Source organism: Aquila chrysaetos, chromosome 1, assembly GCF_900496995.4.
Source record: "Aquila chrysaetos chrysaetos chromosome 1, bAquChr1.4, whole genome shotgun sequence".
NCBI classification, from domain to species: Eukaryota; Metazoa; Chordata; class Aves; order Accipitriformes; family Accipitridae; genus Aquila; species Aquila chrysaetos.
Genome location: NC_044004.1, coordinates 56,708,493 through 56,717,938, shown reverse-complemented (window position 1 = coordinate 56,717,938; position 9,446 = coordinate 56,708,493). Strand labels below are relative to the sequence as shown.

The 9,446-nt window shown below is 40.5% G+C and overlaps 1 long non-coding RNA gene across 1 annotated transcript; it reads left to right on the top strand.

The window, feature by feature from the left end:
- The first annotated feature begins 5,214 nt into the window (after window positions 1–5,214).
- On the top strand, window positions 5,215–7,004 carry LOC115341662. The gene is made up of 2 exons (XR_003923478.1): window positions 5,215–5,395; window positions 5,856–7,004. It is a non-coding gene; the product is annotated as an uncharacterized LOC115341662 (long non-coding RNA).
- The last annotated feature ends 2,442 nt before the right edge of the window (window positions 7,005–9,446 follow it).

Here is a 9,446-nt window from a genome sequence, read left to right as displayed (position 1 = left end):
CAGGTGCTATTGTAATTGCCTAAGTGATTGCAGTGTCCTACTACTAGCATGTATTATTGTTGAATTTTAAGATTCCCTGTGGCTTAGATGCTATTTATTGTCGCAGATTGTAGCAAATTAATTTGCGAAAAGAATGAAAACAGGAATGTAAAGAAAAATGCCAAGACGTCTACGAATTGGATCAAGTTCCAACATGGCAACTTTGCGCATGAGAGAACAGAGCAGTAGACTCTGTTTTTATTTATTCAAGAAAACTACCATGCTTTGACCTCTCAGCCACAGGTTTAACATTTTAATTTCTTCTTCTGACTGCTACTGCTGGGGAGTGGGAAATGTTACCCATGAGCTAGGTATGAAACGAAGAAAACCCCAACTCAAGAAAGAATAGGAGTATTCAGTGCTAACTTCCTAGATATCCCCAGATAAAGTCCAGTTACTTTCTACTTACACTGTATGTTTTTTCCAAGCTGGAACTGTCTTTATGCAATGGTTAGCACTGGTCCATGGTAGTGGTTTCTACAGCTACTATAATATTTGCAGAAATAGCACAAGATGAAAGTGTGAATATCCACTCAGTTACACTAAGTTACTGATTTCAACTGCCTTTATTTAAAGCGTAGAAAGTAACAAGTTGTATGACATGAAACTATTGGAAGTAACATCAGTCAAGTAATACTAATGATGCACAAGAAAGTACACAGTTAATACAATATTGCAATGAATTTTAAATTTTGACCCATTGCATCCAGTCTTTCCATCCACTTTAGGTAGCTGATCTAATATGTACTGCTCATGAGGATCCAGACTGACCTGATCACTGGTTGCATACAGACTTGCACAGACTGGGAACTTTATTGGCTTCCAGGGAGTTGCTAATTCACAACAGTTTTACTCAGAACAAGTACCCTTAGGATTCACTAATATGTTCATAAAAGACCAGATATGTTACTGATTTGTGTCAGGTTCTGCCTGGTTTGTTGCAATAAACCAGACAGCAAAATCCCCAGATTGTCCCCTGGGAGGAAGCTGCAGTGATAGAAAACAGATACATCCTCCCCTATGCTAAAGGACCTACAGAGGACAAAGCTGACATAATCTGGGAAGTACACACTGCTAAATGAACAGACGTGAAGTAAAACCACTGTCAAAACACTGCAAGCCGCTCTCTTATGATGGGAATTCCAGGGAAAAGAAGCTATATATGTATCAATATATTCTCAGCAGGGGACCACTCACCATTCCCTTTTAAACTGCATTGATCTTTGCTGTCAGTGAAGGCTGTATATCCTTGACCGGGCAACTAAGGGTATATTTGTTCCCTTAGTACTTTACTCACTTGGCGTAATAGCTGTGACTGAAAGATATTTCCTTCATTTTGGAAGGCAAAGGTGAGAATGCCACAAGACTAATTCCTGTGACGCAATATGCATTCGTTGGCAGTGGCTAATTATAGCACAGAAAAACTACCAGCTTCCCCTGCTGAGGACAGAGTACAGGATCTCTGCAATACGACTGCACTCTGCTCTTAAGTTCTTCCTGTGTCACAATGCCCACTAACACTGCAGTAAAACAGCAGTTTATCATTCCTTCTCAGGCTGCTGTGTAATAACAGGGCTGTGGAGATTTCTGAGCCTGTCTCCCCTTTTCAAGGTTAGCCAGGTCTGGCATTGACAGTAACCCATACCCCTTCTCGATCATCTCACAAGAATAATGAGGAGCAAAAAAAAAAACCACCCCAAAACACCATGCCTCTTCAGTTTCAGACAACAAATGTATGTGTAACAGATGGAGATGAAAGCAGGGAAAAAGTAGCTATGTTGATTCCAAGGCAATGACATGGAATAGTACTACAGCAGGTAAATAAGATTAATATAGCCTCTTTTATGCCTATCTTAGTAATGCTTTTTCTTTTCTGTTTTTTCCAGGCACTCTCTGTCCTCTAGACTGCAGGTCAGCTATAGCACAGAGCAGTTCCATATCTAGATAGTTGGCTATTCCCTAGAAGATTTGTAAGTTACTTCCTCACTTACTTTTCAAGATATTGCCAGAATTTTATATAAATTCTGTACTTCACTCTAGTACAGGGAGCTGTAAGGTCTGTAAATATATGTTCTTAAAAATCAGTTTCTTTTTTCCCTTTGAATCAGCAGAGAAAGCAACCAGCACAAAGAGTGGGATATAAACATATCACCTCAAAGTTTACAAAACTTACTTTACAGGAAATGTAAGCCTAATGACTGTGAAAGGTAAAAAGTAAATGAAAAATAAATACGTGGTAATTAAGAGGCATTCATCTTGAACAACATGCTAGGAGAGTACTTTTGGAAACTAGGAAAAGATCCTAGTGCCCCCTTATTTTAGAGCAGAGAGTCTTTCATTGAAAATTAGTCTTGTCATAGGTGTCTACAGTTAATTTATTAAGATGCTTGAGAACGTCTTGAACTGCTTCCCCAAGAGAAATTAAATTATTTTTATTCAGGTTTTTTTACACTTTTGTATGAGTTATTTTGACAGCTTCAGGGACAGAAATGTTATAATTATTCAGCAAACGGCTACGGTAGAATGGATGCTACACCTAGTCCCTCAAATTGCCTGTCCAATATGATTTGATACTGTTAAATATCCTGAACGATGTAAGGGTAAGCGTATCATTTAGTCTCCAAGTACCTGAGTCCTCCATGCCTAATTGCAGCGGTGTTTGTTTTTCTAATATGGGAGCTAAACAGAGATCATAAAATCATTTAACATAGGCCACCAAATAGTCAGGAAGGACTAAGAAATTATCTTTTTCCCTGTTAACTTGAATTTAAATCACTATGACTGAGAAAATTAGTATCTTGGATCCCACTACCAACTCCTTAAGCCAGTATTTTTCTGTGGTTTTTCTCTTTCAGTTGACATTCTATTATCCAAAGCAAAAAAAAAAATTGCAGCCCTCATTGTCTTTATAAAAATGAATTAACATCTATGCTTGTAAAAGTGACAAAACTCTGTAATATTTCTTGAAAGGCCGAAAAGTGTGCTTGACCTTGAAGAATAAAAGTCACCAGGAGTGCAGAAGCTAGGTTGCCTTTGCTTTGTAATTTGCAAAATTTTCAACAACTTGCCAACACCTGACCACGTTTCATGACTACCATGTGTGTCACAACCCACCCTCTCAGAAATACTGCCCTGATCCATCCCCCTAACCATAATGATGAACAGTGTAATAACTGGCTAATTTCAGTATTGGTGATTTAGAGTCATCAACAGTATTTCCCAAATTACAATATGACAGCAAACAAGAATAATATTCCTTCCTTCTAAGAGATATATTTAGCTCTAATTACCTGGATATTTGAGGTCTAAGCAAGCTCTTGGACATCTTATGGTTAACTGGGACATAGCAAAAACTGGAAAGATCAGCCAATCTTAAAAATGAGGTTGCTCAAAAGGACAAAAAGAAAAGTGAAATGACTCCTAGTACCACATGATAGTTGGCTAGTTAAATCCATTGTCTAAATACACGGCATATAGTCCTGTCAGTTCAAAGACAAACAAAACAAAACCCTGAAGTATTTCTGTGGACTTTCTTATTTACTTAAATCATTATTTTAAATTAAGTCAATACAGCATCAAACAATTAAAACCCTGCAATCTACAAGACTATGTAATAATTTCCCCAGGGAAACGTAGCATTATTTTGTATAAAACAGAAGGGGGGGGGGGTGCAGGGAGAGAGAATGTTCTACAAGGAAAAAAAGCCTCTAAATGAAGAGTGACAGAAAGTCAACCTGCTACCTCTGCTGAAGTGTAATGTTTACTTAGCTACAAATATGTGAGCGATTCATCATCAGGACTGCCTCAGAAGAAGGGGGAATGACCAAGAAAGGTGGTTTGCTGCGGGCCATTTGGGAAGTCAGTGGTACTAGGGCTCCTAACTCTGGAGACGGTCCCTGCCCCAGGTCTTCTGGAAACACTGGCAGATCTCTGCGGGAAAACATCCTAAGATAAAAGGTGGTTTATACTTTGGTATAAAGTACACCATCGGTGTCCTGATTAGCTCAGGCTAACTAATTCCCTGTAACTAGTCGAACAATGAAAATTGTACTTGGCATGTAGCAAGCCAGGTGAATGGAAGCCTACACTTCAAATCAGTCAATGCACCATGTTGTGAGGTCTGAACAGCCATGGCTATACTAGGGGGCCTGTGAAATAGGTAAGCTAGCCTGTTTGAATAATTAACTTTAATCCTTAACATTTTATCTGGATTAGCAACTTTTATAGTGTAGTAGGTACACTGGTCAAATCATTTGTTAAACGCAAATGCTCCTCAAAGGTTGTGGTTTGCTGAGTACAGTTGCATCCTGGAACAAGTATTGGAGGAGCAACCGTATTAGGATGGTCCAAATCTGACTAGTAATCAATTACATCAAAGTAATAAAAATAGACATATCTTGAAAGCGCTTCAGAGAGTCCTTTGATGCCTCCTTTAGTAAACACAATAGGCCAAATTAAGTACTGCTGAAAACTGCTGTAAGAGCTTTGTCATTTTTGGTAACAGTGTACCTCCTACAGACTTAGCATGCAGTCTGAATGCAGCCTGAGGGGTCAAAAAACAGGTATAACAAGGAAAAGCAACCACCTCCAAAGGGATGGGGTAAAGTAGGTCACCATTAAACACCTTTTTGAAGAGATCTCCAACTGATGTAGCCTGGCCTACTGAAATTGATAAAACTCTGATTTGCTCCAGAGAGGGGTTTCACCTGCTGAATTCAGCCTGTGTTACCTTATTTTAGCAACGGTGACTAATTACTCAGCCCTTCACACCCCTATTTTAAGATGCTATTTTGCCATGTATGTTTATATTATCTATGTTTATTCAGGAATGTAAAGAATTCATACGAAAGCAGAAAACAAAGGTAGTTAGTAACTGCATGACAACAAAACTTTTCATTTTTCAAAACTGGCATCATAATTACGCCATGCATGTGCTCATCTGACTTTTATGCTTCAATATCCATAGGGCTGAATCAGCACAGAAAAATGAACATTCTTGTTGACACAAACTGCTGCTGACTTGAAAGGAATATCTTTTTCATTTAGATCAAATGGTAGTTTTGCTGGGAAAAAATGAGTACTCTGTATGAATACTAATAAACATCCTGTAGCAATTTTCAGAGGTTTCATTGTTTAGGTCTGTGAAAATAACATAATGAATTTTATGTTGTCAGAACTTTTTTCTGGTAAAATAGCTCTTATTTTCTGTACGGATTTCAAGAGAAGAGAAAACTCTTTAACTGAAAGAAAACTATGTTGTCACTATGAGGCTAAAAAAGTGCTAAACAATGAAGTGCTAAACAAAATCCTGAAGACCGGAAGAGTTTGTGGGGAACTTTGGCCTGTTGATCTCCGTGTAAGTTACTGAAGTATTTTTTATATTCTTGTGAATCCCACATGACCTTGTGCAAGCCATGAAACCTTAGCATGCCATTATTCAATACAGCACTCAAGCTTTTCACTGGGACTCGTATGTAGACTTAAAACGTTAGATCTTGGAACTCCCTACACAGAGCAGCAACAACTTGAAGCAGATTAATGTAGGGACTCAGTGTTTTGCCCCATGACTTAGCAGTGAGACAAAAAGCACGACTATACAAAGGAAACATGTGGAATAGCTTGGAAATTGTTTTAGTGAGAATGTCAGAGAAGCTGTGGAAGAAACAATGGGAGATGAAGAATTGCCAAGTTGAAATATAAGACAAAAAGTTACCTTTTATCTAATACTCCTTAGAAAGCTAACTGCTGCCTAACACATTTGACCTTGGGCTGGACTCCAGATGTGAAAGGGTTTTGCTACCTCTTCTTCCTAACAGAAGGAGACATAATGGCCCCAGATGTGACAGCCAGGGAATGGAGCATGCAGTACAAAGGCTGTAACTATGACCCTGCCATCCTTCTTGAAGGGGAGCTACACAGGAAGGGCTGCTGGTCTTTGGTATTTAAAACACGGATCAGGTGGAACCCAATGACATTCCCAAACCTGTTTTTCTTCCACTGTCATGTAATGGCACTTGGGTTGGCAAATTCAGCCTTTTTGTTTGTTGTGTTAAAAAAAGCCAATGGAACAATCTTATTTTATCAGCTTTCTTCTGTGATCTTATTCTTTCTGGTCTCCACTGGATCAAAAGGGTCCACAATAAGGTGACTTTTGCTCAGATTGAAGAGGGATTTGACTGCAAACTTGCTTTATGATAATTAAAGGAAAAACAAGTTGGACAGGATGCTGAAGAGAAAATTGAGGCCTGGTAATGCATGCAAACAGGGAGAAGCTGTTGTTGTTGTTGATCTTAGTGCTTTGTTTTCCAGCAGGAGAAGCCGCTGTGTTTTGTCTCCTCCAAACAGGAACTAATAATGATCTACCGGATGGACTAACAAGAAGGATGTCTTGCTTTTGTTGAAGTAATTTTATTTCCTTCCTAAAAAGGAAGATCTTTTGGGGAACATTTTGCATCTTATTTCCCCCTTTCCTCTCAGATATATGAAGCGTCCTGTATGGAATGCTGCTTGGTGTCCAGGGTGCTTGGTTGCTCCACCTGTTTTGAAGACAGGTAGAATAGCATGCTCAAAATGTAAAAATGGCTGGTCTTAGGCAAGCGGAAGTGAAAAACTGACATTGATGTGCAAGCAAACTACACTAACCTTTAAACTAAGGCTGGGATGCTTTTCCCTCATCCCCTCTATGCTGAGGGGAAGTGCTATGACAATGTATCACGGCAATCTCCATTCATGCTTGCTCAGCTGGACCATCACAAAGCAGCTGAAATGGACTGGCAAATCCAGCCTTCAGAGGTTATTGACCACTTGGCTGCACTGGGCTCTGTAAGGCCGTACTTGAAAAAGCAAACAAAATTCAAAGATGGAGTTCAAGTGAGCTGGTCTGTTCTCAGTATTTTTGTGCAAACTGTTTATTACCATGCCACAGCTACTAAGCTATTTTGCATAATAAACCTCTGAAAATCTAACCCAACTCCAGTACCGTATGAGGATTAGACATGGTAATACCTCTCTTCAGCCACTTCTGAGGATTAGCTTCAAAAATCAAATTAAAATGAAGCAAACCCAAATAGACTGGTTAGTTCCACAATAAGTCGCAACGCCCATATTCAGCAACCATCATCTGTGCCTCTTTCATTTTATATTACTATATGACGTATCTGTGCAAGCAGTGTTAGAGTACACCTGCTGCATATGGTAAAGGTGAGAAACTCTTTGTGTATGGCACATCAATATATTAAGGTTACAAGGCCTTACTTGCCCGAGTATTCCTACTGAAGTAAGAGCTCTTGTGAGTTTTTATTTATTTCCAAACGCTGAGGGGAAATTACATGATTTTTACCTCACAGTTTGAGGAAAAAGAGATGAGGGTGAGAAGCATAATGTTCTCCAAGCAGGACTGTGTGCTGTGACTTGCAGAAATGGCCACAGAACTATGAGTGTGCATCTTGTTTTTCATTCCTACACAAGTCATTATTTTTTACTCTTTTTCTCAAATGTATTTAAAGGTATTTAAATTGATGGATTTGCTTAAGAAAAAATGACCAGTGAGTGTAATGAAGTGTTTGTCTAAACAGGTATACTAAAACAAAATAGGCAAACCTGTTTCTGAGCAGTGGCTATAAACAAGAGCTACCCAATACATTTTAAATTCTATTTGGAGTCAAATGCTAATAGAGATATTGATTTTAACACGTAACTGTTGAAAGGCATATAAACAAAACTTGATTTACCAGATTAACAATTCCTGTTGTCTTAAATTAGCAGGGAAAATTACACCCTGTCAACAGTATGTTTGTGCTGTTCTTCATTCCTTTCATTATACAGTAAAATGCAAATAGCAAGCCAGATCAAAACTCTTAATATAGAGTCACATTAGAGGTCATTAATCTCAAATAATAATTAAAAATGTAGAACTGGAATACTGTTAAGTACCTAAATCTCCTGTGATGACAGACAATAATGAAAAAATTCAGGAAGTTTGTAAGCAGTTTACAAGGCAGAGGAAGATGTCTGTGACAGAAAGATAGACACGCTGGTGATTTGGAGCAGTTTAACAGCATCCATAATCCAAAGCAGGCAAGGAACAGCAAGGTGTTTTTCAGCAATATTCTTGATTAAGGTGATAAGAACATCAATGAACTCGTTTGGGACCACACTTCCTGAATATGCTGTTCAGTACAATTAAGATAATGAGCAGAAAATGAAGACTACACGAGGAAGTTGCTAGGAATGGTTTAGGTGATCACACAAAGATAACTGCACTTTACAAGTACAAGGCATTATTTTCTCTCTAGCCTGTACCTGATGTAAATGCTAAAAAACTATGGCAGTGCTACTACAGTACCATTTTTAAAATTAAAAAAGGAGCATTGCTTCCCTAGCTCACTGCTGGCTATTCTCAAGCTTCTTGCTGAAAACACTGTTACACAATCAGGTTTTCTGAATACGCTGCCTTCTCCAGACAAGTAATAATTAGCATCCTAGATAGCAAGAAAACTAACAGTAGTGCAATAAAGGCACTATAATGAATGCAAACTCAGTTCAGTGCAATGGATTTAGCTAATTACATATCCATACTCCCTCGACAGCAAATGCCATGTTTATTAATACGATATATCCGCTCATTACAGCAGAAAGGCAGTCTGGCAATCTTTCTCTCCTTGTTACTTGACAGAAGTTGAGTAAGAGTCCTTCCTCACGTACACAACTATGCATAAACCTACACAATTTATTACTATGAGAAAAAAAAGAGCCTAGGTGAGAACGATTTGTTGCCCCGTGCTGCACAAAATAAAAAGCCTCCAAGGAGCTGGAAGTGTCACAGAAGGTATCACTGCAGATTAAGTAATTGATGAGCCTGGCCCTTGTGCAGACAGCCCGTGTTGCTGTATCTTCCCTTTGGTGGTGGTTTTTTCCCTACGCTGAGAAACTCGGCTTGGTTTACTTGCATGTGCCGATATGCTACTCCGGGCCCGTTACTCTCACACCGGGCCTGCACTCCTCGTCGGTGCCGCTTCTCTCCCGGGCAAGAGCAGGCCTTTAGCTGTATCCCCGGCACCAGCGATAGGTGCAAACCCCTTCGCTTTAGGGCTCCCGCCGAGGCGCCCTCCTTGCCCCGCTTCCAGGCGCTCCGCCTCCCGCCGAGCCCCGCAGCCCTTGCTGTTGCTGCTCTCGAGGCGGCAGGACGCCTCAGCCGCGCTCCTCGCCGCGCCGCCGCTCCGACTAGCCCCTTCCCAGCCGCCCGCCGCGCAGCCACACGGGCGGGCGAGGGAACAGGGGCCTCGGGGCGCGGGAAGCGCCTCCGGCACCGAGCCCGGGGGCAGGCGGTGCCCAGGCCGCGGGCGAGCCAGCCCCGCCCCGCCTCCCCTCCCGGTGACACCCCCCGGCGCTGACGGACAGCCGAGGCG